The sequence below is a fragment of the Castor canadensis genome, chromosome 16 (genome assembly GCF_047511655.1).
Source record: "Castor canadensis chromosome 16, mCasCan1.hap1v2, whole genome shotgun sequence".
Taxonomy (NCBI): domain Eukaryota; kingdom Metazoa; phylum Chordata; class Mammalia; order Rodentia; family Castoridae; genus Castor; species Castor canadensis.
This window is the reverse complement of record NC_133401.1, coordinates 64747438-64775339: the sequence shown is the minus strand read 5'-3', so window position 1 is coordinate 64775339 and position 27902 is coordinate 64747438. Positions and strand designations below refer to the sequence as shown.

The 27902-nt window shown below is 43.2% G+C and overlaps 1 protein-coding gene, 1 long non-coding RNA gene and 1 pseudogene across 12 annotated transcripts in view; 1 reads left to right on the top strand and 2 right to left on the bottom strand.

The window, feature by feature from the left end:
- Positions 1-9590, bottom strand: part of LOC109677851 (sperm motility kinase 2B-like) — a 48727-nt gene extending 39137 nt beyond the window's left edge. For 6 of the 10 annotated variants that reach the window (XM_074057331.1, XM_074057333.1, XM_074057334.1 and 3 more), the window contains exons 1-2: positions 9413-9590; positions 7160-7262 (exon numbers count right to left, since the gene is read on the bottom strand). The gene's annotated coding sequence lies outside the window, so the exon portion shown is untranslated. Of the gene's footprint in view, positions 1-1811; positions 6527-7159; positions 7263-9055; positions 9357-9412 lie in introns of those variants that run through there. The other 4 variants (XM_074057328.1, XM_074057329.1, XM_074057330.1 and 1 more) reach the window with 4 other exon arrangements.
- A 76-nt stretch (positions 9591-9666) lies between these two features.
- The window catches only part of LOC141417881 (uncharacterized), a 92220-nt gene continuing 73984 nt past the window's right edge, over positions 9667-27902 (top strand). For both annotated transcript variants that reach the window (XR_012442533.1, XR_012442534.1), the window contains exons 1-2: positions 9667-9817; positions 12865-12995. This is a non-coding gene — a long non-coding RNA (uncharacterized lncRNA). The remainder of the gene's footprint in view (positions 9818-12864; positions 12996-27902) is intronic.
- On the bottom strand, positions 17550-22715 carry LOC109679064 (olfactory receptor 1D2-like; annotated as a pseudogene).

The following is a 27902-nucleotide window of genomic DNA, read 5'->3' as shown; positions in this document are numbered from 1 at the left end:
CTCTCACTGTGATTTTGACTTACATTTTCCTAATGATTAAAGATGTTGAGCATTTTTCATGTCCTTATTGTCCATTTGTGTATCTTTTATGGAAAAATGTCTAGTCCAGTCCTCTACCCAGTTTTCAATATTTTTTGTTGTTTTTGAGGCATAGTTCTTTATGTGTTGTGCATACTAAATTCCATATTAGATATATCATTTGGAAAATTTTCTCCCATTCTGTGGGCTAATTTTTTCACTCCCTGGACAGTGTTCTCTGATGTACAAAACTTGTTGTTTTTCTTTTGCAGTACTGGGGATGGACCCCAAGGCTTTGTGTATGCTAGGCATGGGCTCTAATACTGAGCTACATCTCGAGCCACAAAAGGTTGCTGTCTTTTAGGAACCTGGGATGAAACCCAGGGCCACACATGCTAGGCAAACTGTTGTAGCACAAGAACTTTATTTTTAGTTAGGCCTCACTAACTTTGCCCTCATAACTCATAACTCATAACTTCCTGCTTCTGCTTCCTACGTGGCTAGGATGACAGTCATGCACCATCACACCTTATGCACAAAACGTTTTAAGATTGATGCCGGGTGCTGGTGGCTCACGCCTGTAATCCTAGCTACTCAGGAGGCAGAGATCAGGAGGATTGGGGTTTGAAGCCAGCCCGGGCTATCTCGAAAATATCCATCATAAAAAAGGACTGGTAGAGTGGCTCAAGGCATAGACCCTGAGTTCAAGCTCCAGTACTGCAAAAAAAAAAAAGTTTTTGAGATTGATAAAATCTAAGTAGGTATCTTTCTCCTCTACTGCCTGTGCTTTCGGTGTCATCTCTAAGACGTCATGAAAAATTTCCCCTATGTTTTATATTTTTAGCTCTTAAGTTCGGTCTTTAATCCATTTTTAATTTTCTTTAAAAGGTACAAGACATTCACTCTTTTGCACGTCTAGTTTTCCATAATTATTTGTTGACAAAGACCATCATTTTCCCCATGAATGGTCTTGGCACTGCTGTCAAAAATCAATTGAAGAATGTGAGGAGAAAACCAATCGATTCATCACATGTATTAGGTTCATTTCTAAGTTTACTATACAACTTTGGGGTCTCCATGTACATCTCAAATGCCAATATTGTTGTCTTTCCTTTTGTGGTACTGGGATTAAAACTCAGGGTCCCCCTTTTTATTTTGGTGACATTAGGGTTTGAACTCAGGGCCTTATGCTTGCTAGCCAGGTGCTCTACTGCACTCTAGGCTTTGTACTTGCAAGGCAAATCCTCTACCACCTGAGAAATGCCTCCAGGTCTTCTGGCACTGGTTACTTTGGAGATAGGGCCTCTATCTGGTCTGGACTGCTATCATCCTATTTAGGGTTCCCACTGTTGCTTGGATGACAAGTGGGTGCCACTGAGCCCAGATATAGGTTGAGATGTGGTCTGGCAAACTATCTTCCAGGGCTAATCTTCCACATAGCTAGGATTAAAGGCATGAACCACTGCTGCCAAGCTGAACACAGAGTTCTGTTCTTGCTTGGCAAGCACGCTACACCCCCAGCCCTCAACACACTTCTCAAATGAATCAGGAGGAAAAAGAACCATAAACTTAATCTGAATTCTAACATTAACTTGTTTTGTTTCCTCTTTTCTAAAGAGAAAGACTGGACCAAAGGAATCTTACAACTCCAACAATCTAATGACTTTGTAGTCAAGACTTTCCTTCACAGAATAAGCACATACCATACACCGCTGATTTATCAAATGGTCATGAAATATTTCTAAAATGGAAAATTCCTAAGGCAGTTTAATAAATGTAAGTATAAAACATACACTTTCAATGTCTGAAACTATTAGCATCTGTGTTTGGGAGAGACCTTCTTGAAGACTGTACAAATGAATTCTGTGTCAAATGTTATGAAGCCAGTTCTTATCCTAGTGTTGCCAGCAAGTCTAAAAACAAATTGAGAGAATGTTTTGTCAGGTTTTCCCATATACATGCACATGAAATGTCTGCTAAGCTTACATCTAATTCGGTATTATGGAAAGTAGCCCAGCACAAATGAATCTTTAAGCCAGCCAACATTCCCCTATCATGAAAACATATCCTCCCCAAGGAAAAACACTGCACATAAGCAAAATAGTCAATGAAAGAAAGCAACAATACAGAAATTCAGAAACTATTACTTCTATATAACATAAAGTTGTATGTACTTAGGAAGTAGCATGTAAAAATACTAGAAATATGTACAAAACTTTGCAGGCAATTTGAAGTGATGTTTAAAGAATGCATCAAGAACTAGGGATGTATAAACTCAGTGGTAAAGCACTTGTCTGGCATGAGCAAGACCGGGGGTTCAATTCCCAACACCATGAACAAAAACTATCACACACTGTCTCTAAAATGAAACATGAATTCAGGTACTGCATCTTTTAAAAAATGTACACAAATCTTTTTATATTATTTAAAGCATTTCCTTAAGGACAACAAAGATGACCAAAAGCATCTGTTTTGAAAAACACAATGTGAAACCATAGTAGCTTTTCATCTTATTGATCTTGCTTAGGTGAATTAAAGGGCCAGCTCATTAACACACAACCCCTATGCACAATCTACAACATGAGAAATACAAGTGATGGCAGGAATGAGGATGCCTTATTCCCAAGGTGAGGGAGCCATTCCACTTGTGATGAGGTTCGGTCTACACATTCTTCTGTACTTCCTCACAATGAAAGGTCACACTAGTTTTCATCCGGTAAAATAAGAGTCTCACCAATATTTAAACAGAGTTATTTTAAGAGACTCGAAGAGTTGTAACAATCAAATGCTATACGTGCACACTATTTGAAACTTTATTTCAAGGGGCTGGTAAAGTGATTTTTTTTTTTTTAAGAAAACTAGGACCCAAACAATTAACTGGGTATCAAATATGATGGAATTACTGTTACTTTTGTCTGATGTGATACTAATTTTGAAGTTAGGGTTGAAAGTCTTGAAGCATTTATAGGTAAAGTGGTATGATAGCTGAGATTTGCTTTAAAATACTCAGGTTGGGCAAAGGAGAGTGAGATGGAGAAAAACAGCAAAATGCAGGCCACCTGTCACTCGTATAGAATCCTAGATACTTGGGAGACTGACATAGGATCACTGTTTGAGCCTGAAGAAATAGGTTGAGAGACACTATTCCAAAATAACCAGAGCAAAATGCACTGGATGTGCGGCTCAAGAGGTAATGCATTTGCCTTGCAATCTCAAAGCTTTGAATGCAAACATCAGTTCCACTCATAAATCAAACAAACAAAAGCAGCAGAATGCTGAAGATGGAGGATAAGCACCTGGAATTCATTCATTATTCTGCTATTTACCTCAGGCTTCACAATAAAGTTTCCAACTAAAGGAGGCCTAAGATTTCACTGATGTAAGTGAAATTTTAAAACATACAGCTTTGTTTGTACTTTTAAACTTGCCATTTATTTTGCAAACACTTAGTTTCACAGATTGTCTGACAAACTCTAGCAAACTGAATTCAAGGATCCGGTTTCAACTGCATCATGAGACACACCAAATATGAAGAGGTACGCTGGAGGTTATGGTGGTTCCAACTGAACAAAGACAAAGAACCTCATTAAATACATTTAACAGGACTGAATTTAAACTTACTTTCTGGGTCCGCAGACAGCAAAACCATAAAAGAAGCATTATTTACAGACTGAGTGGAGGTAACATGTAAGATATCTTCCACTGTTTACATAATTAAAAGAAAAATGAGTCTGTGCCTGCCATAACTAAAAAGAGTATTTTCTCTAGGACAGGAAAGGTTGGAAATATGAGAAGGGTTCCTGGAGGTACCAGCAATGTTCAATTTCTTGACCTAGGCAGTACTAACAAAGGTGTTTCTTTTTTTTTTTTTTTTTCCTTTTACCTTATTGGCACATATCTTTTTTTTATTCATTTATTCATATGTGCATACATTGTTTGGGCCATTTCTTTCCCCTGCCCCCTTCCTCTCCCCCCCTACACTCCTTCACTTCCAGGCAGAACCTGTTCTGCCCTTTTCTCTAATTTTGTAGAAGAGAAGACGTAAGCAATAATAAGAAAGACGTAGCATTTTTGCTAGCTGAGATAAGAATATACAGAGAGATTCCTACCATTGCTTCTATGCACAAGTGTATTACAACCCAAACTGATTCATCTCCACCTGACCTCTTCATTACTTCCTGGTCACCTTCCCATATTGACCTCTGTCATTTTAAGGTTACTGTATTAGCTCCTCTGCAGTGGGGACATCAAACACTTTCAAGTTTGGGTTTCCTACCTATCTCCATACCTCCCGTATGTGCTCTGCCCTTAGCATATGACCCAAGTCCAACAACATTACTGCATTTGCCCTAGATCTAAAGTCCGCATATGAGGGAGAACATACGATTTTTGGTCTTCTGAGCATGGCTAACCTCGCTGGGGATGATGTTCTCTAGTTCCATCCGTTTACTAGAGAATAATAAGGTTTCATTCTTCTTCATGGCTCAGTAAAACTCCATTGTGAATAGCTCTGCAATAAATGTGGGTATGCAGATGCCTCTGGAGTAACCTGAGTTGCATTCCTTTGGGTATATCCCCAGGAGTGGGATTGCTGGATCATATGGCAGATCTATATTTAGATTTTTAAGCAGCCTCCATATTGTTTTCCAGAGTAGTTGCACTAGCTTGCATTCCCACCAGCAGTGTACAAGGGTTCCTTTTCAAAGGTGTTTCTTTATAATTTAATGATAACCTACATATTTGTGTTTTACTGACTTCTCTATGTGAACATTATATTTCACAACTTAGGGAAAACATTTTTCTGTGACAAATCAAGTGAGCCCTAAAAATGTGAGCTGCTATTTCGTAAACTTCTTTTATGAAGATTTGCTTTCAATTCAATAAGAAGCACATACCTCTTGCCAAATTCATAATGTACCTGCACCTCAAGAGGTAAGCCAGCAGGGTGGAGGATGGCTCAAGTGGTAGAGCACCTGCAGTGTGGGGTCTTCATTGAAACCCCACTACCACAAAAGAACAACAACAAAAAAAAGAGGTGAGCTCAGAAGGAGCAAAAGCCTTTGTAACAAGGAACTCCCCAAATTTCAAGGCAGCCGTTCAAAGCTACAAGATGAATGGAGCTCAGGAAGCCATTTCAGCAGCACAAACGCTTGTGCTCTTCTGCCTTTAGTTCCACAGAGAGACAGCCACACTGCAGGAAACCACGACCAACCTCTTAAGGGCCATAAAATGTTGTCTCCATTGCAACTTTGTGGTGAAAGAGACTGAGCCCTCACAAGTTCCACAGTACCAGGAACTGCCTATAGACAATGCCAGAAAATTACACTAACATACTAAGCTCTTAAAGGTTGGCATGAAGTCCTACCTTCAAGTGCCCTTTTCCCTAGAGGCAGTGATGGCACAGTGAAAGAATAACCATATCAACAGGCCTGGGTTTTATGCAAGTATTACCACTTACATAGAGGTGTTTGTTGAGTCACTCAACCAACATTTGTCTTCACATCTGTAAAATGGGATTAACAGTGTTTCTCTGGATGACCTCTTAGTGTCATCATTATTATTATAATTATTACTACTTGCAGTATGGAGGCGTGAATTCAGGGCATATACCTTGAGTCATTCCACCAGCCCTTTTTTTGTGATGGGTTGTTTTCAAGATAGGGTCTTGAGAACTAGTTGCCTGGGCTGGCTTTGTACTGTGATCCTCCTGATCTCGCCTCCCAAGTAGCTAGGATTACAGCGTGAGCCACCTGTGCCTGGCTTCTTAGTGTTATTTGTAATGATAAAAAATGTACATGCTGTCTGAAACGTAAAGACCTAAACAATAGTCATGAATTTTATCATTTTTTGACACCAGGTCTTGCTGTGCACCCCAGCCTAGCCTTGAACTTGAGATCCTCCTGCCTCAGCCTCCTGAGTAGTACATTTCAGGTGCGTGTCATCACACCTAGCTCAATAAAAATCATTTTAAAAAATATGTTCTATCCAGGTGCTGTATTTAAAAACGCATACCATCATTAACTTGGTAACAAGTTACACTTCTACCTCCTATGGTCAGGAAACCTGCCAAAAGGGTTTATACAGGTCCTGCATGAAGAACATCTCACAATTGTACTGGAGGTAACCACAGGCAACTGCTGAAAAAACAGACCAAAGTTTTTCAAGGCAATGATCATCACTTTGAAAAGGGAAACATTAATCTATTCTTCCAGGTAACTACTGGAGCATTAGAATTTAGGAGAAAAAAGCATTCCGATTGCCAGGCCAAAAGACTATAAAACTACGTTGCTGAAATGCATTGATTTTAAACCCTGCTTTTTTTTTTCCAGGATCTTTCACATGAAAGTTTTCCTTTTTATTTTCTCATTAAGCACTCATAAAACCAAGATTTAGATATACATCCAAATCAACTTTTTTTTTTTTTAGTGAAACAGGGTCTCGCTGTGTTGCCCAAGCTGGCCTGAAAGTTGAGATCCTCCTGTCTCAGCCTCCCAAGAGAGACGGCATCCTAAAACAGTAATGAATGAAAGTATTACAAAGGTTTTGATATTATGGGAAGGGGCCTACACTGTTCTCACAAAACAACTATTACAGAAATAATTCTATTTAAAGTTGATACAGATAAAAACTTCTAAAATCTTCCTAATGAAAATCAGTAAGGGGCTGAGGGCATAGTACAGCGGAGAACACTTGCCTAACATGAATGAAGCCCTGAGATCGATCTCTAACACCACTCACTACCACTGCCACCACCTCCAGAAGGTATCAATAAATGCAATAAAACCCTATTACCAAAAGAAGATTTGCTTTTCAAACTGTCAAGGATTATATAATGCTCTATTTAAGTTCCTCAAATATTTCCAGTCATCCATGGGACAGCTCAACTCTCTTAGAACTGCACTGAAGCTCTTATGATGTGACCCTTACAGAGTCTTCAATCTCATTTCCTTTCTGGTCTCTTTTCCTGTACATCCCCTGAGCTTCAGCCAGAATGAATTACTTGCAATCCCTTAAATACACCACGTTTCCTGACTGCAGGCACGCACTCCCATGCTCACCTCCCCATCACTTCTTGAGCACTGACAATCTGAAGAAGTTTCCCAGCCAACATGCTAAGCTGCACACTCTTAGCCAGACTCACCACCAAGAGCAGAGTCTCCAAGCCTTTCTTTCTTTGCCTTCCAGTGATCTTCTCCTTGTTGCAACAGGGAGATCACCTTGGGTATGGTAAATGGAGTCCAACTCTTAGAAAAATAAGCAAATAAAACACTTAAAAACCAGAAAGACTAACAGAAATAAGTTACAGAGATCACATGTGTCCTGCAAAGTCTAAAATATTTTCTACCTGGCCTTTTATAGAAAAAGTTTGCTGAATTCTTGAAAAGGCAAGTAGGAAAGGGAAGTCCAGAGGCTCAATGCAGTCCTCTGCTGAGATGAACAAACAAACCACAGAACAACTGCTGTTAGGACAGTTTTGTCTGAATCATGAAGAAACTTCTAATGTGGAATCATATAGAGGGACAAGGATGACTATCAATACCACCTCACTATGGGCCTGGCCCTGAGCTAAACACTTTCCATGCACTAACTCATGTCATTCCCTCATCTACCCTAGAAGATAGCACTGATTTTATAGGTGAAGAAACTGATGCACAAAGGGATAGAGTTATTTCCCCAAAGCTCACAAACAGCAACAGAAGAAAGAGGTTAAAAACATGTGTCTGACTTAAGAGCCACACTTCCTAACCACTGTGTGCACTGCTTCTCTGCCATAGATGATCATGGAACGCTCCTGTAGCTTACTCTTTATTCCTGGAATAAAAGACCTCTCCTATTGGATCCCCTGCTATCCTAGGCCCACTCACTGTCTCATCCTAATGGGGGGGGGGGCTTCCCTAGACTCCCAACATAAAGATAAAAATGGCAGGCCAGTCATTTTTCCCAAGTGGTAGAGGAAAAGCATATGATCCATAATGTCCACTGGGAGAAAAAAACTAAAAACTAGGGGCTGAGAAATCTGGGAGAGGCATCATGAGGATGCTCAGGAGGAAAGAGAAAAAAGCATTCTTGCCAGGGACAGGGAGTAACATGGAGGAGACAAACTGGCAGGGCCAGAGAGGAGTTTTCCCAGGTGTGCAGTTTGTCTGTCCATAGTGATAAAAAGACACCCAGGCATCTTGCTTGTCAAATTAGTAATGACGACACAGATTGAGATTAGTGAACAAAAGTGAACCCTGGAGATGGGAATATCCCCTACACAATCCACCACCCACGAGGGTGGACCAACTCCTCCTCTGTAAAAAATGGCCTCTAAATCCTGATGGAGGTTGTATTGGGTAGAGAACTTCAGTTAAGTTGGGAAAAACTCCATCTCCATTCACTAAGAAACGAGATGGCAATGAGCTCACATGAGATTGTGCTTCCCTTTGCTCAGGAGCCATGTCCTCTATCTGAGCTCTTCCCCAAGGACCACTGCAGTGGCCCTCAGAGGCTGGATGGGAGAGAAGAAAAGGGACCAGGAGAAAGTCCTTTCTGCTGTAGGCCCCTCAGAATCAGCAGCTGTCAAATCCTTTTCATCACCCCAGAATGACCCCAGGGGTCTTCAGAGAGGGAAGTCAGAAGGAGCTGGGAGTGGACAGGACCAGGGAAGGGCTGGGACCATGGTGGCCCAGGGCCCGGGCCCCACTCTTCTTGGCTCAGGGAATCTCCAGGATCAAGACTAGGAAGAGACCCTGGACTCCATCACTGACCCTCGCCCCATGCCAGGCACCTTCTTACACTGCTTGGCCCCACATTATTGATCCGCATACTGAGGGCAGAGTGGGGCCACCTGACCCCATTTGCACAACCAATGAGTAGCGGCTCTAGTCTCACTGTCTTCCCCTGCGACAGTCTTCCTCAGCCTCAGCTGCGCCCACCCAATTTCTCTGCCTCCTGCAAATGAATCCATTTCCAGGGTTTTCAAGAAAACCCTTCCAGAAACGGGGAACGGTGGCTTCCCCATGCCCGGCGGGGCCCGGCCACAGAAAAGGAAGACCTGGTTCTGGTTCTGGTTCTGGTCCTGGCTCTGGCGTGGGGGGCCGGGCGCCTGGCTCCCCGGGGAGGACCGCGTTTCCCACGCGTGACCGCGGCCGCGGCCGCTCCAAGCCGGCAGCGCGGGCAGGGAACGCGCCGGGACGGAGCTCAGGAGGCCGGAGGCTGCGCTGGGGCGAACCGGGACCGAGCGCCGACCGCACACGTCCAGGCGGCGTCGCGGACGGCCGGCGGGGCAGTCGAGAGCCCGCGGGGCCACCGCGCCTGCAAACGCCTCTCAGCTGGTCCCGGCCGCTTCCCCGCCCGCATCCTCTCGAGGCCCGCGCCCGCCTCCCGCAATCCCCGCCCCTCCACAGCTCACCTCCCCGGGCTCCGCCGCCGCGATCCGCAAACGCGAGGCTCCGGACCTGTGCCACCCGACAGCCGCATAGCTTCGTACTTCGCCAGCGGGACGTAGGGCCACGAAGCCGCGCCAGGACCAGCGCTTGGCCCCGTGAAAACACACGAGGAGCGGGGTCGCGCGGCCGCTAGTTCTTCTGGGAAATGTGGTCCAGGTGAGGACCAATGCCTTCTGGAACATGTAGTTTCCCGCGTTCGTCTGCCGGGGGCGGGGCCGGGGCCGATCGCTTTGGCTGCTGCTGTGCTGGGCCCTGGCTGATTCCTGAGTTCTCACAGGTCCCCTCTGAGCTGTGGAGCCCTGGGTTCCAGTCACTGAAGGCAGGCTGGCCTAGGTCTGTGTCATCGCTGCATGCTCAGGTGACTGAAGGTGAGGCCAGCAGATGGTGACTCAGGGTAGACTCCCGTCCTCTGCAGTTATCATCAAAGGGCTGTTGAGCACCTACTAGGTGCAGGCATCATGGAAATCCGTTCGAAATAAGTTAACCGACAAAACGAACACCATTGCTCTAGGTGGAGTAGGTTTTATAAGGCAGGGAGCAGACAGGAAGTCACAGAGATAATTGCACAGCACTTTAGAGGATCCCTGTTACCGGGAAAAGCAAAGGAAGCGCAGGATTGGGGTTTCTGGGGACAATTTGGGAATGTGAGCTGGGTGGCCTGTCTGGTGAGAAGGAGCAAAGGTTCCCAGTCGGGGCCTGGGGAGGCGCATTCCAGGTACTGGGAACCAACAGACAATTTATTCTTAAGTAAATACTTTGTTACAAGAAAAACAGAAGGCTCGCCAAATACCAAAGAGGTAAGAGAAAAATGCTCTCGGTGCCATTAAGCAGAAAATTAGTGATGTCGTTTGATTAACGCCTTGTAACAGACCTTTGAGTTCTACATTAATCTCCAAGTCAGTCACTGTCGCTCTCATTTTAGCATAAGAGAATATTACAGATAGAACTTGTCACCTATCTTGTTTTGACCTCACTGAGAAATATGCCTTGGACACTGGAATTTGCCAGTTAATATTCTCTCAGTAGTGTTTCTGATAGCTCCAGTGTATTTACTACATTTACTACATTTAAAAATATGTAACTAAAGCTCATTCAATACATATTACTAACCCCCTTTTGCTACTTATTTATATTATTTTCAGATTCTTTTTTGCATTGTTAATATCCTTGACTTATATCTTTGAAGATTATTTTCTTAAACTCTTTGAACTTGAATTGCTGGATCAAGGGTTTGTAGAACTGTCACACATTTAAGTACACTGCCAGATTTTCTTCCTGAAAGATTTTACAATTTGTTTCCATGAGCGCTTGCTGACATTATGTGCCTTGTGCGCCCACCCACTCTGTATTTTCTTTTATTGCTTTTATTTAATAGAGCAAATTTTGTTTGAACATGTAAATTTAAGTTATGTGAAATTTGTTGTTATAAAAATTTTATCTTGTATTCATATATAATTTTAGTTACTTGGAAAATTAAATGTGTTATATATTGCTTCATCATCTAGATACTTTCTGATTTTTTATTGCATATTATTGTACTGGGGTGCACTGTGACATTTACAAAAGTTTTTACAAAATATCTGCTGTTTAATTGCCTATATAGGTGTCATGTTAGCTTTCCATCATTTTAGTAAATATTTAGGATAATTAGCTTATAAGGAAAAGGCTTATCTTTAGGCCTCACAGTTTTAGATGTTCCTGTCTAGGACCAACTGTCCCCATTGCTTTTGGGCCTATGGCAAGGCACACAACATGGTAGAGAGCTTGTGATGGAAGAAGCTGCTCAAATTGTACCTGGGATGCAAGAGAAAGAGACCAGGGTCCTTCTATCCTCTTCCCGCACCCACCCCCAATGATGGGAAGTCCTCCTGCTAGGCTCCATCCATTAAAATTGCCACCACCTTCCAAAAGTGCCTGAAACTGGGGACCAGGTCTTTAACACAGGGGCCTTTGGAAGACATTCCAGATCCAAGCTTGTTATGGTTTGCATATAAAGAGTCCCTCTTCCAATAGACTCATGTGTTGAAGGCTTGGTTCCTGGCTGGTGGCACTATTTTGGGAGGTGGTGGAAACTTCAGGAGGTGGACATAGGTGAGGAAGTAGGTCACTGGGAGTGCATCATTGGGGCTGTACCTTGTCCTGGGTCCCTCTCTGTCTCTACTTCCTATCTGAGGTGAGCAACCTCTGCCATATGCTCTGCTTCACACAGACCCAGAATCAAAGGAGCCAGAGTCAGAGGTGGACTGAAACCTCTGACACTAGGAGCCAAAACAAATGCTTCTTAAGTTGATTATGTCAACTGTTTTTTTGCAGTAATGAAAATTCTAGCATAAAACTATTGTAGGTATATTGACCATTTCCTATTGAAATGTTCACATTTCTTTCTTTTACATAGATGAAGAAAGGATTTGGTTAACTCAGTATCATGTATCCCCTTGATCTTTGGTTAATGTGTTTATTCAACTTTGATTTTTGAGATAATTTTTCATGCACATGCAGTTGTAAAAATAATCAGAAGTTCCTATGTATCCTTTGCTTAAGTTCCCCATGGTGATATGTTGCAAAGATGTTCTACAAAAGAACACATTGGGAAGTTGTTTTTTTTTTAATTTCTGGGACAGGGGTTTGTACTCAGGGCTTCACACTTGCAAAGCAGGTACTCTACGGCTTGAGGCATACCGCCAGTACATTTTGCTTTGGTTATTTTGGAGATGGGACTGTTTGCCTAGGCTGATCTCAATCCTTGATCCTCCTGATCACAGCATCCAAGAAGCCTGACTGCAAATAAATTTTGGAAGTTGATTTTTTATCATGCAACTTTGCTGAATCCGTTTATACAAACAATTTTTGCATTTGGGATTATCTGTGAACAGAGTTAAATTTACTTCTTACATTCCAGTCAATGTCTTTTGTTTGTTTTTCTTGACTAGTTTCTTTGCTTTGCGTAGAACTTTCAATGGTGGGTTGAAGAGAAGTGGTGTGAGTGGCATCTCTGTCTCGTTCCTGGGCCACAGCAAGGACCACTTTATGGCATCCGCCTTCTTTTTCTTCAGTGTTTTCAGGGTGCACACGAGCAACTATTTTCATGTGGTGACACAGCTCTTCCTCAGTGACAGACATTGTTGATGGTCTTGATTCCTGTTTGCATGAATGCCTGACATTTCTCTCTTCTGATCTTCAGCAATTCACTTAGGCAGGCAGGGCAGGCCTTGCCTTGACCTACAATTGGGGCTCCAGACGGGTTCCCAAATGACCTGCACAAGGCTAACAGCAAAGGCTGGAGTGTGTCTTCAAATGGTAGAGCGCCTGCCTTGCAAGTGTTAGGACCTAGGTTCAGTCCCCAGTACTGCCACAGATCTAAAGAAATTATCAGTGTTTTTTGATGTTTCATCTTTCCCTCTTACCATCCCAAAAGGCTAACATTAGAACCTCACCAGACAAAATCTTCATGTGTTGACGAATGAAGGCTCCTCATGCGATACCAAGCTCAGAAGGACACTTACATTTGCAGCTCATGCCTAGAAGAAGTCACCATGACAACTTCTGGTAAGTTCTTTTTCATTTTCATTCATCTTTAAGGTTTTCTAATATCCTTGTGATTTCTTCTCGGATCCATTGGCTGTTGAAGAATGTGCTGTTGTGTCACCCCTGAGAAAAACAGAGTGTCAGCACCGAGTAACTTGTCCCCTGAGACTCCTGCCAAGTCAAGGGGACAGTGACAGTGGGCCAAGACTGGAACGCTGGGATAAAGGCCTCCTGGAGGGCTCTGACTCCCTGTCATGCACATGAGAGTGAGGGCAAGCAAGTGTCATCTAGAAGAGCTCTGCCTCCTGCTCACCTGCTAAGTCAGCTATTCCAGGGAGTGCTGTCCACACAAAGCAGGCTGAGCTGATGGTGTCACGGCTATGTAGTCTAACCTTTAACCCCTGTCCCTGTGGAAATCAGGGATCATAAAGGAGCACAGTGGAGAGGACAAATGCTTTTGGTCCAGCTGGCCACCACTGGTAGTGTGGTGGGGGAGGATGCGCATTACTGGCAAGGCACCACGGGACAAAGGTGCTGCTTGCCTAGTCTGTGGTCACCACTGGATCTTAGCAGCACTAAGCCTGCATGGTTTCTGATGAGAAGTCAACTGTTGGTCTAATTGATGATCTCTTGTATAGAAGGAGTTGCTTCTGTCTTGTTGCTTTCAAAATTCCCTGTTTGACTTTGGGTTTCAGGAATTTTACTACAGTGTGTCCTAGTATGGGTGTGTTTGAGGTTATCTTGCTTGGAAGACGTTGATCCTCTTCACTGAATTAATTCATGTCTTTCATTAGATTTAGAAAGTTTTTGCCCATTGTTTCTTCAAAATCTTTTTTTCTTTTTGTCCTTTCTTCTTTTTTGGAGTTCCTATGATGTATAGGTTGGTATGCTTGACGATATCCCATAAGTCTCTTGTTCCCTGTTCATTTTTCTTCATCCTTTCTTCCTGCTCCTCACTAGATAATTTTAACTGTTTTCAGGTTATTGATCTTCTTTTGCCTGGTTAAATCTGCTTTGACCCCTCTGGTGAAATTTTTACTTCAGTTATTGTACTTCCAGATCCTAAATTTGTCTGGTTTCCTTTTATAACTTCTGTTTGCTGATGTTTTCATTTTGTTTATACATCATTTTCCTAATCTCCTTTCATTTTTGACCATGTTGTCCTTTTAATCCTTGAGAAAAATCCAAGGCAGTTCACTTCACAACTTTTGCTAGTAATTATGATGTCTGGGCTTCCTTGAGATGACTTCTGTCATATTTTTTCTTGTGATTGGGGAGAACTTTCCTATTTCTCTATGTGTTTTGTAACATTTGTTAGGAATTGGACACCCTGAATATTATAACTTGCAAAGTCTGAAAATCACATTCTTTCTGTATTCAGAAATTTCTGATCTTGCTTGTTGAGCTCTGGAGCCAACTATTTATGATGTTTTCAAACCATATTTGCAAACTGTGTATTCCTAATATAGGATTGTTTGGTACTCTTAGAATTTTGGTAAAAATGGCCACATTTTCTTAGAGAGAGTATATTCAGTTTTACAATTCCGTCCATCACACTTTGACTTACAGTTTCAGTGACCACATACAATAAGCAATACACAGTTTGCAAATATGGTTTGGGAAAAATCCAAGTGTTTGTGTTGCATTATCTTGTCAGGTCAGTCAGTGACCTGATAACAATTTCCTTAAATGTTTGGCTCCAAAAAATGGAAAACATCATGTGATAAATAACACTGAGAGTCAGGGAAGCCAGTGCAGCTGAAAGGGTTGAAACCAAGGCAAATGTCTACACTAGTTTTTCAGAGTGCCACCAGACCACCAGAATCATCTAGCTCCCAAATTTTACTGGGTAAGGTCCTCAGACTCTTTCCTGGAAGCAACTGGACACCCAGTGAGCCTGAGACATGGAGGAATGTTACTTAATTTTGCATGCTACCTTTTTCCCCAAATTAGTAGCCTCTCTTTTCATGAAGCACTCACGTTGTTATACGTGTCCAAGTGTCCAATCACGTTCCAGAGTTCTGAAAACGTTGATTCCATTTGCTCTTTGAAGCTCAGTCATTGCTTTAGAGGAAAGACCAGCCCCTAGAGCTTCATGTTTCCCCATTTTGCATGAGGTCCCTCTTTCCATTCTAGCTTGCTTTGCAGAAATGTTCTTCAGATCCTAGCAGTACATGCCGGACCTGCACGACATCCCACCTGTGAGTTTTCCTCCTGGGCCAAACAAATTGAAGGGTCCATGCTTCTGTGTACTGCCCTTGATATGTGTGTGTTTTAATAAATGAAATAGCTTTTGTTCCTGATTATAAAAGAGAATATGCTCCCTTCCAATATTTGCATTTAAAAAACTAAAAAAAAGTGAAAATTAGCTATAAACTCTTCAGCAAGAGTTACTCATCCTTAAGATTTTATGTTTATCTTTCAAAAAATTTTTCTACGAATGATTATTCTTATAAAGCATGGTACCTAGTATCATGTAACCTGCTTTTTGAAACTTAGTACATGTTTGACATCTGTGTATGTCACTAAACATAGACTGTTCTAGGTATTAAGGACCATCTAGTTCTTTATTGACCATCTCCCAAACTGATGCCATCTAAATCTTTTCTATCTTCTTCTATTTTATTTTTTTTAACTTTCAGCAACGATGAGTCTCTTTCCATATGGTTATTGCCCATTTCTCATTCTGTGTTGTAGCATTTGTCCACTTTTCTTTTGGGCAAAAGACTTATGTTGCAAATTTTCTTGTGTTAATTTTCATTTACCTTCCTATTTCTTTGTTGAGCTTTAAAATTTTTTTTCTGTGAATAATCAATTTTTGTGTGTTTATAAAGAAAATATGCCAGGATTTGTTTTCATCATGCTTTGGTAAGACATGCAGACTCAGAAATGACTTCCCCAAGCAAGGGGTTCTACACTCACTGATTCTTAGCACTGAGGCATGGACATGCCTGCACAGCCATCTGGGAAAAGTACCACAGTTGGTCAGGAGTGAAAGGATCCACAGGTGAACATGAGTAAGAGCCTTTATTGTGGTTTCTGCACTGAGGAATGGAAGAGGTACATTTCCCAGGTGCAGGACTGGCTGGTTTGAGTGCTTTCCATATGCCCTAGGCATAGGGCCTGGGCATAGTAGCCCAATAAGTAGACTTGGGATGGCTATGGCAGGGGATTGTAGGGCCAGAGTGTAAAGGCTGGTGGAGGAGGTGGGGGTGGTCTGGCCTCTGGCTAGTTTGCATGTGAAGACATTGTTCTGGTTGAACCTTTGGCAATCTCTAAGGATATTAGGCAGGGGGGCAATCCCTCTCCCATAATAGTGGCCCGATGTCAAAACATAAGAACACATAGACAATCAAAGTCATGATTCACGCAAAATCTCTTGTAGCCAATTTAAAAAGTTTGTACTGATTTGCCCTTGACACCAAACCTGGAAAGAGGTGTTCTACAGAGCTCCTTAAAAATAGATGATATTTTCCTATAATCTTAATATTTCCCAGATTGCTTTATTGTCTTCCTCATTACATTTGGAATATTTTGGTGCTTTGTTTTAACATTAGTATGTATCAATATTATAATGAGCAAAGTTTGAACAACATGAGTTTTTCTCCTACATGTTCCTATAGAGAAAAGAAATCCTAAATGAAATCTTCTCTCCCTTAAAAAAATTAGTCTTCTCAAACGTTAGTGCCACAAAACCTCTCTGATGCTTTTTCTTCATACTTTTTGGCTCCAACCAGAGAAACCTTACTCTCAGGTTTAGGTCTTAAAGGGAGAATTTCTCCTCTGATACTGTAGCCTCAAGAATGTAGGGATCCCATTTGTAGTTTGTCTCCTAACACTCAGTTGGTCTGGAGGGAATCACTGTAAGAGTATTTTTATTGTCCTGAAAATAACAATGTGACTTTGCATTTGTTACTGTGGTGAAATGAGTCTTGTGTGTTGTGGCGTGCCTGCCAGTTTTCTGTCCATTATCCACTTCTTCCTCTACCTTTCTAAGAGTATCCCTATTTCACTGGAGGTGGTGATGTTTTTAACCCTAACAAACAAATGAACAAACAGCAGCAACAAAAATTAGCAACTGCCTTTGGCAGCCTGCTTTGCATGTGGGTGGCCATTGAGATGTGAGCAAGAGATGCTGAGTGGGGCTTCTGGAAAAGCCTTTGAATAAGCCCCCTTTGCCCTTCCTCTCATCACCTGGGACTAATAAGATGGTTGTAGCCTCAGCAGTCATCTTGGAAACAGAGCGATGAAGGCCTCACTCTGGGTGGTGGAGGATAGACCGGAAGAAGCCTCATTTCTAGCCTTGAATTCTCCACTATGGACAAAAAGCAATCTCTTGTCCTGTTTAAGCCAATATAATTGGGATTTTTCTGTTCACCGCAGCTGGAGTGGATTCCCACAGATACAGGTATCTCTTTAAATAATTAAAAAATTCCCTCCTAATTTCTCATTTTTTTTCTCTAAAACCAGTCTGAATGGGTGTATGGGAGAAGGTGGTGTCGAGCTCCACAGTCATTTTTTTCCATTCCTTTGTATCTTGAGCTTCTCTGGACGCCAGCCCAGAACTCACCACTGCTAAGAGGATTTTGAGCCCCTGCTAACGAGTCTGTCTCCTCACGGTCTCCTGTGTCCTTGTTCCTCAGGCTGTAGGTGAAGGGATTCAGCATGGGGGTCCCACAGAGTACATGATGGTCGCCACTGTGTCCTGGGCTGAGAAGGAGTCTGGGGTTGTAAGTAGATCCCCAGGACAGTCCCATAGAACAGGGTGACCACGGACAGGTGGGAGCTACATTTGGAAAATGCCTTGTGCCTCCCTTTGGCAGATGGAATCTGCAAGACAGCCACAGCGATGTGGGAGTAGGAGACTATGGTAAGCACATGGGGCCACAAACAGGACCAGAGTCCCCAGGAACACATGCTGGTTGACACATGTGTCTGAGCAGGCAGTCTTCATGAGCAGATAGGTACTTCAGAGGAAGTGTGAGATCTCCCTGGTCAGTCTGCTCATGAGGAGTGTGTGAACCAGGGAGATGATGCCAGAGCCCACCCACATGAGAGCTGCCAGTCCCCCACAAAGCCAAGGAGTGATGGTGGTGTCATACTGCAGGGGGCTGCAGATGGCCACATATCGATCCAGCGCCATGGCAGCCAGCAGAAAGGTGTCCACATTAGCAAAGGAGATGAGGAAGTACATGTGAGTCAGAGAGTTGGGATAAGTGATGGTCCCTGTTCCTGCCTGTGTTGACCATGAGCTCAGGGATCAGATTGATGGTGAAGCAGATGTCGACAAAGGAGAGACTGGTGAGGAAGAAGTACATGGGAGTGTGCAGGTGTGGGTCAGAGCTGATGACTAGGATGATGAGTGCATTCCCAGCCCCAGTGACCAGGTACATACACAGGAAGAGCCAGAAGTGGACTTGTTGCTGCCCTGGGCCACTGGTGATGCCAAGCAGGAGGAACTTGCTGACTCCAGTCTCATTCTCCTCTCCCCTGTACGTCCCAGTGTGGATAGTGAGGAGTCAGAATTGGATCAAATTTATTTGTAATGCAATAAATGAACACAGTTTTCTATCTATAAAAATCACAGCTTTTTATTGAGTGCACTCATGCTAAAGACTGAACGTGCAATCTTTTCTGTTTCCTACCTTATAAAATATGAACTTTTATCATCCACACTTTTCTGATGAAGTGAATGAGGCTTAGAGCAAGTGATGGCTCCAGACCACACTGATGGTAAGTGGCAAAGGACTTTGACCCCAACATGTTCTGAATGTAGATCCTGTGATCTCAACCATCCCACTGCAGAGTGGACAATCTGGTCAGTTTTCAGATGCTGTGTGCTGAGGGCAGTGTCACCATCACTGAGTCTTTAACCTTTATACAGCCAGCACATCCTCATTGCATGGCTGCTGCGAGCTGAGGGGACCCAATGGAAACTGGACATGAGCCCTGTGCTCAAGGTGCCAATTGAGAAGACAGAGCCTAAGTGTGAAAAGTGTTGGGAGCATTCCCAAATTATTATGATTTGACACGTGACCAGCACGTGGACAAAGGCCAGGAGCAAAACCCTGTTGGCCATGATGCACAGTTCTGTGTATGAGTTTCCCCAAGACTGTTCTAGGTTTGGCCACTGACAATTGTAAGGAGGTGTGTTCCCTGCCTTGCCTATCCCGCTGCCTGCCTGTGAGCTTGTACTGCTCCTTCTCTGCTCTGGACCTTCCTGTGCATCATAAAGACGGCCACCCCCAAGTTCCAAAGTTCAGGGCTTCACACCTTCAGGATTCCATCACGTGGAACCCAACTGACCAACCTGGTGCAGGCTTGCCTTGCACAGCAGGGATTCAAGAGAGCCCAGGATGACGTCTGCCCCCAGCCCAAGTGTCATTTCACTCAGGGCACTGCCAGGTTGCACTGGCTTTTTTTCCTCTCAGTAACTGGCAGCATCTTTGAAAAACTCCAAGAGAATACAACACTTCCCTGCACAAATGTCCTCAATAGAGGGTTGTCACAGACTAAAGCCCAGACTTCTTCTAACTCAGTAAATGGGACTCTTTCTGACCTGAGTCCCACTGACTTCTCTTCCTGTGCCTCCTGCCAGGCTCATGGACTTCAGTCCTTTCTGCCTTAGGGACTTTGCTATTGTGTCCCAGTGTCTGGAACAATAACTAGCACATAGGAAGTGTCAGGAAATTGGTCAGATGACAGCATGAACATTCACAAAGGTATTGCACACCAAAATCTACCAGTATCAAGTACAGCCATGGTGTTTCATGACCATATGTGGTTATGACTAAGGAGTGCATTTATGAAATAAATTTGGCAAGGCTGGGATATAGCTCCATGGTAGAGTGCTCGCCTAGCATGTGCAAAAGAAAAAGAAAAACTGTGTGCTTAAAGCAAGTCTAAGTGAGTGAAGTGGAGAGATGACAGTGTTGAGTCAATGTCAGTGTGGGCAAATCCAAGGTCACATGTGAACAGGAATTCCCTTGAGTGTGCTCTTGAGGGAGATGACACATGTAGCCTCCATGTAACCTAGGACCTGTAACCACTGTAGACCAGAGATAGCAACCTGGCTCCTGTTAGCCAGATCTGACTTCAGGGCATATTTAGTTCGGCCCTGCTATAGTTAGGAACCAGAAGGCCTCCTAAAGGCCCAGTGTTAAGGGATTAGTCTTAGAATTGTGGATCCCCAGCCTCTTCTTTTCCTCTTTTTTTCCTGGACACAAGGTGAATGTTTTTTGCATACCATGTGCTTCTGACATGATGTGCTACCTTTCCACAGGCCCAAAGCAAAGGCACCAACTGATGTTGTGCTGAAACTTCTATCAAAGTATGAGACAGAATCAAGGTTTCTCTTTATAAGTTGATTATGACAGACATTTGTTAGAGTAATTGACAGATCCTACAGTAACACAGATCCTCAGAGTTTTTCAAAATGCTTCTCCTTGACTGATACTTTAAAAATCAAAGACTTTTTAGAAAACCTGGATTTCTGACTCTACTTGAAAATAAAAAGCCTTGCACCAATGGGCGCAATCAGGGAAATGATTGGTTGGGAAAATAGATTAACTAATTCTCATTGAGAGTCACTATGCAAAAGAAAAAACTCTGTGTTTCATGTCTACACTGACCCTGTGTGTCCCTCAGAGCCTTCCTCTGTAACAAGTTCATAAAAGTCCTACGAGATAGAGAGACACACTTAAGTGACTGCAGAGTACAGTTCGCCTCTCTAGGCTGCCCCATGTCACTGTGGTGGCCTTCTATTCTGCCCCTGGAACCATTGAGGAGCCAGCTACTCCCTTTCAACATGTCATCCTTTCTAGGCTGTGCCTGAAGCTGTTGTGACTATTTCCTTGTCTTCCAGTAGTCTAGACTCTGAAGAAGTTTTGAAAGCTGAGCTGAAGAACTTGGACAAAGTTCTGAAGGTTACAGAAAGCTGACTTTAATTTTAAATGCAGAATTGCTCTCCTCTGCCATTTTAGCCAGAAAACCAAATACAGGTTGTGTACCTCATCCAGAATGCTTGGGAGTAGAGATGTTTCAGAGTTTAGATTTTGGAATATTTACATATGCAGAATGAGATATATTGGGGCTAGGACCCACATCTGAACACAAAATTCATTTATATTTTAAATATATCTTATACACATACCTGTGAGTAATTTTATATATTTTAATAATTTTGTGCATAGTTTTGAAACAAAGTCTTACGTGTAGAATTTTGATTTGTGTCTTTATGTGAGTACACAGGAAGTTTTTGATTTTGTAGAATTTTGGTTTTCATATTTTTGGATTAGGGTTTTTTTTCTCTTTATGATAAATTTTAAGGACATAAATGAATTTTTAATAATAGCAATTGCTTAAAGCAACCGGGTCTCCAGGCAGTTTCCTGTCATGACTATGATCTGTAGGAATTTGTGTTATAACTGCTTTCATAGTGTGGATTTGACCTGCACCACAGAGTTTGATTTCTTAAAGGACACCTGAAACTACTTTCACTTAAATTCAGACAGGTGACAGGAAAAATGATGCGGTTTTTATTCAGTTACTCATCATCCAGCAGTATATGTGGAGCACTGTCTTCTGTCCCTGTTGGGTCACCAGAGAACACAGACCACACCCCGCCCTCTGGCGACACCACTGCATTCCAGAAAGCACTTACTAGACTCACACTGAGTTTGTTCAAAGCCAAGGAGGAGCCAAAAGAACTGAGACATGTTAGAAGTTTATGAGGTGTCTCAGTGTCACACAGGGCCTGGTCATGGAGGAGGACACAGTGGGGATTGGGAGAGAATAGAAAATGCTTTAAAATGTGTTTTTAAGAGTGATGTGAGAGGTGGGTTTGTTCAAAGCACATTATATGTGTATGGACATATCATAATAAACCCCCTTTGTACAGTTAATATATTTTAGTAAAAAATAATATATATATTTTTAAAAATCGACATGACCTACTCTACTGTTTACTTAAATGGAGACATCAAATTTCCTTTCCGGCTAGGTGAGATTTTGTACCTGGAAGGGACCCCCCCTGCTGTCCTTACTATTCCACCTCTGCACTATGCTGCTCATGGGAAGCTGAGGCAGAGAAAGCAGGGGGGGCTGACATTCCTAAACCCACCCTGGCTCATATGTAGTCTTTCTAGAATTTGATTCCTAAACAGATGTCTCTTCTCAGTTTTCCCCTCAATCCAATGGGGGACAAGATGGTGAGGTACAAGGAGAGGGTGCATTTAGTGTCTGGAAAAGGGGAGCCAGAGGGCTCCCCTTTATTCAGCAGCCTTTATTCAGGACCACATGTGCTATCTTGTAGAACACTGAGAGAATAAAACCTTGAATACCAGCTCCTCCTTACACTGAGATAAGTACGATCAGAAGGCCATGTGACGGGAAATGTGAATCTACTCATCCACATCAAGGTGGTGGCAGTGACTGGGCAACTCTCCCATTCCAGTTGTCCCTGGTCTTACCCAACTGCCTGAATTACTCTGAATTCATTTCTCTAGATTCTGGCACTGGAGCCTTCATCTCTGCCTCTGGGAACTGATTGGGGGCTCCATGACTGCCCCACTTGATTGGGGGTTTCGTGACTGCCTCCACTTGATTGGGCACTCTGTGATTGCCCCACTTGGTGCAGAGGAGCTCTGGCAAGGGCTGTGGTAGCTAAGATAACTGCTTCCACCTGCCACCCACAGACACCCTTGCTGGAGCATTTCTGGAAATGATGATACTCCCACACATGGCCGAACACAGATAGACACCCACCCATCCCCAAGCCACTTGCTTCCTTTTGTACTCTGTTCAAAAATTCTATGGACTTGGGACTTAGATGAATCTGAGGCCTTTTTTGTAGATTCATGTGGGGTTGTTTGAAGCAAACTTGACCAAGTCACTGTGAGAAAGTCGAGGTCCTGCTTTGGTGACTTTGGGGACGTAGGATCTGCATTTACCTGGGTGAAGCTGGCAATGACAGGACCACTGTACCAGTTAATGGCATGTCCTTTCTATTTATTATAGAGTTAATTGTTGAGACATGACTCTCAGGCACTGACTGAATAATATCTAAAGGTGCTTAGTTGGTTAAAATATGTAAAGACTTTCCTCCTGTATTATCTGACTTACATTCTGCAACCCTATAGGGTCCGAGATAGGACAGCAAGTGCAATCACCCCATCAGTAGTTAGGGCAAAAATTGGCAGGCTTGGGAAAGGATCACATGGCTATAGATATATTGGTAGCATCCTCTCTTTTCTCACTGCTCTGCGGTGTGGGCACAGTACCTGGGGTCCTGGGAAGCATGGTCTGTCTTCTTACCCTCTGGGCTGGAAAGTAGTCTCATTTCATGTATGTGGGGGTTTTATAATTCCCACTGTAGAGAGAACCCCCCCAGCTCCTTGTCACAGGCATTTCACAAGGGAGTCTGTCTGTGTCCTACACGTCCCAAATAAATCAGCTTCCCTAGGGGCTAAAGAAGAGAGAAAGGGGACTAATGTTCATATTGTAAGTCAAGGACATGAGATTTTCCTGTTGGGAATTTTAAAGGACATTTCAGGTCTCTGTTGGGATGGGGTCTTTTACAGATCTGCATTCTCTGTTCTTTCTTTTCTAAATATTCTCTGCCTCATTTTTATTATCCTCAAAGGAGTAGGAAGTAAGTGAAAGAACATGGATTCTATGTTGGAGCAGACCTAACTTATCTTTTGATTATTCCAAATATGTATGTTTGGAGTTGGTCGGGTGACTAAAGATGTTGGAAAACCAACTGACACCTGATGGAGTAGATGGTGACAAGAAATGGACGGTGGTTCATGTTAGCCTCTGAGTATTTGAAGTTAGGATTCTCACTGCCTTTATTCTTTGTGGAGAACAGAACACGCCTTCCTGGCCTCCATCTGGTCTTCCTATGCTAGATATCATCTTGTCAGACATTATCGTTACATGTGGAGCTGTACTTAGGTAGGTGTCAGGGTGGCTATTGACCAGAGCCTGGTAATTTTGGGAGAAAACTCTGTCACGCTGTCTGGTCACAGTTTGGAAGCCACATTCTATGATTTGCTCTGATTTTGATATTGGCTGAGCTTCGCCTGTTTCTGAAATAAAATATGGCAAAGATGTCAAGATGACCTTCCTGGCTGGGCAGCATGAATCACGGTGCTCAGATGGTTAATGGCAGTGTGCTCAGCCTTGGTCTCTGGAACAGCTTTAAGTGTACCATCCAGAAGCTTCCAGCTTTCCCTTATCCTGGCCTGTAGTTGCCATAACAAGTGGTCCTGTGGTATGAGAGTCTGTCCACTCTATCCCACTATATCGCATGAGGAAGGAGGTGGTTAGAGAAATGAGCAGACTTTTCTTTTCCAGTATTGGGAATTGAACCCAGGGCCTTGTGCATGCCAGACAAGCATTCTACCACTTGAACCATGTCTCCAGCCCTTTTGTTTGTATTTTGTTCTGAGATGGGTCTTACTAACGTTCCCTAGGCTTGCCTTGACCTCGAGATCCTCCTGGCTCTACTACCTTAATAGTTGGGATTACAGATATGTGTTACCACGCCCAATAGAAACCTCCTTATTCTAACATTTATGTGTATTTTAGTCATAGGACTTAGGTTAACTTTTTGGCTCACTTGATTGGATTGAGATGTGCCCAGGAGACTAATAAATCATACCTCTGGATGTGTCCATGAGGGCATTTCCAGAGAGGATCAACTAAGGGGGGAAGATGCACACTGAATGCTGGCATCACTATCCCAAAGGCTAGGGGCCCTGAGGAATAAATGTGGAAGGGGGAGGAAGCCAGCTAGAGAAGGCATTCCTCTCTCTGCCTCCTGGCCACCATACACTGAGCTCCTGTGTTCTGCCGAGCCCTCTGTGCCGTAATGGACTGAAATTGCTGAAACCATGAGCCAAAATAAATCATCTTCCCTTAAGTTATTTCTCTCAGGTGTTTGTCACAGTGATGAACACCTGACTAACACAGTGACCATGTCACATCCTGGGAAGATTTTCCTTCATTCTGTCACCTCAGGTCCTAGCCCATTCCAGGCTTTGCCTCTGAGTTCTGTGTATCAACCTTATCCAATCATCACAATGACCACTGTAGTGCTGTCCCTCTGTATCCACTGGGCACTGCTTCCAGGAGCCTCTGCAGATATCACAATCCCCAGATGCTCAAATCCCTTAGATAAAATGGGGTAGGATTTGCATATAAACTGCAGCCACCTCCTGCATGCCTTAATTCAGCTCTAGTTTGTGGTTCCTAATGCAAGGTAAATCTATGTAAATAGTTGTTTTACTGCATTCCCAGGAGATAATGACAAGAAAAAGTTCTGTAGATATTCAGTATAGACATTCCTTTTCTTCCTTTTTGAATATTTTTCATTTGTGAGTGGCACTTCTGTGGTGTGGGACCACAGCAGACACAGAGGGACAAGTGTATGGGACAACCTTTCTCATATCGCCACCGACGACTACAACCCATGTCTCTTGTGGTTCTTTCTGACTGTAATAGTTCCTCAATCGTGCCTTTGTTTTTCCTGTTCTTAACTCTGTTGAAGAATCTTGGCCAGGTGTTTTGAACAATGGCTTGTATTTGTATTCTCTGACTTTTTCATGATTAGAATGTTATTAGGACCTTTGGGGAAGATTTCCACAGACGTGCAGTGTCCTCATCACATCATATCAGGGATGCATGCTATCGGCATTAGTTATCACAGGGGACGTTAACCTTTATCCTTGGTGAAGTTGATATTCACTGCAAAGATTATGGCTGCTTGTGTATAGTATTTGGCTGCAAGACCCTAAGTCCAGCTGTCTCTCAAGGGCAGAGATGAATATTAAGTTTCACACTCTGGTGGGATGGGGAGGGGCAGAGAGGATCTACACACACTACTTGTACATCTTCTGTAGGGAAAGTTGGTTCCTTCTCTCCCGTTTATTTCCTTATTCAAATACTTGTTCATCAGTATGAATTTACTTATATTTTTTCCTACTTTAAGTTGGTACCAGGGACTATCAGTGGGAGTACCATGCCCAACTGTTCAAGATAATTTTGCACAATATTTTTAGTGCATTTCTCTCTTGACTACAGCCTGTCCCATAAGGTTACCTGTGCAATTTTCCACTTTACCATCAGGTAGGCACTTGCCAACAAGACAGATTTTGGAACATCTTGGATTTTGGATTTTCTGATCATGGATGCTCAACCTGTTGGTGTATCTGTTTTTAGTTTTGGATTTGCATCTGCTTTGACATGGGAGCTCATCCAGGTTTCTAGTGGTCTTTAGCATGCTCCATTTCTCATTTTCTTCCTTCCTGCCTTCTATCCTCTTTCTTTTAAACCTATCATTTCTTTTCTTTACTTTTATTTGGTTCTCTCTGTCTCTCTCTCTACCTTCCTTCCTCCACTCTCAACACTTCCTTAGGATCTATTCTAGAATGCATCCCAGGCCTATTTTTCATGAGCACAAAATGGAAATTTTTTACTGCAACACAATATACGTAACTTCATAATATATAAACTTTGGGTTTATTAGGACACAGAGTTCGCTGAGTAGATAAAGGCAGTTTTCAATTACACAAGGCAAAAGGTCAATGCCAGAAAAAATTGCTGAAGTCCTGTTGACAGTTTAGTTTCTGACCTGAAGCATCAGAAGGCAAAATTAAAGGAGAAAAACAAGAAACTCTTAGAGGATCTCATGAGCAGTAAATGGCAGGAGAGGCCTCCTCGGCTCATAAGAGATGTTCTGGCATATCCTAAGCTCCAAGTAGACCTAGGCTTGAAAGGCAGGTGGTTCCATAAAACTTCAATGGCCATGACATGGGGTGGTCCCTGGTTCCTCTGGAGAGAACAAGGTATGGGGAACTGTGCAGGGATGAGGCATGACTGTCCCATTCACTTTCACTGAGGTGAAGTCAAACACTTCTTCCCAAGTTGTTTTAATTGACTTCTGAAGAGTTGGCCCCCAATGGCAAATTAGTGGTAGGTGGAAATTGCCAGTGGGGAGGAGGCTCTGGTTCCCCTGGAGTCCAGGTAGCAGGAAGGGAGGTTCCTGTCATAGGCCAGCCCTCTGTTAACTGGTTCTGGAGGACAAATCATAAGACATAGCCCTGGTTTTCCTGGCTGTCTCTAGGGAGGTCTCTTTTAGTTTGGCACATTGTCTTTTTCTATGGGGAGAGAACCCTAGAGACCCTGCAAAGTGCTTTTCCCTAATTAATGACCAACTCATGTCCTGTGTCTCACATTGAGACCCATAACCAGAGTGATTCTCTCTGAGACCATGGAGGTATCTTTCTATTGCCTCTACCTGTCCCTGAGATGAGGGTGGTCCAGGAGAAAAGGTGCAGGAGCTACGGAGGTTGCAGGGCAAGTAGGCACCCAGCAGAATGAGGTTGAAAGATGTGAGGCTCATGTGGAATTGGCCAGCCCATAACCATTCACACTGCCCAGGCCAAGCACACACCCTGCTGCTAACCTTCTATGGGCTGCTTTTCCCTCTAGACAGGCCTCTGTGTATGGTGAATAATGGCTTCCAAGATGAATTTAGGGTCATGGGGATGGAAAGTTGCTTTTCCTTTGGCTCTGTACCTTTTAGTAAGTTCAGTGGTTTCCCTGTATCCTTCTCTCCACCCTCATACTCATGTCTTCGCTGAGGCTTTAGGGAGAAAGACTGAGCAATGGAACCTCTGCCCTAGCAAGGTGAGGCACTGCATGCCTGTAGTCCCAGCAACTCAGGAGGCTAAGGCATGAAAATCTCTTGAGTTTAGAAGTTGAGTCCAGTGTGGACAACATAGAGATTTTCCATCAAACACACTGGCAAGCAAACACATACCTATGCATCAAACTCTGGCTCTTTCTGTTTGAACATGTCAAGTCTCTGGGTCCCAGAATTCAGTGACTCCACATCTGGATCATCTGTCAGTTCTCCAGTTC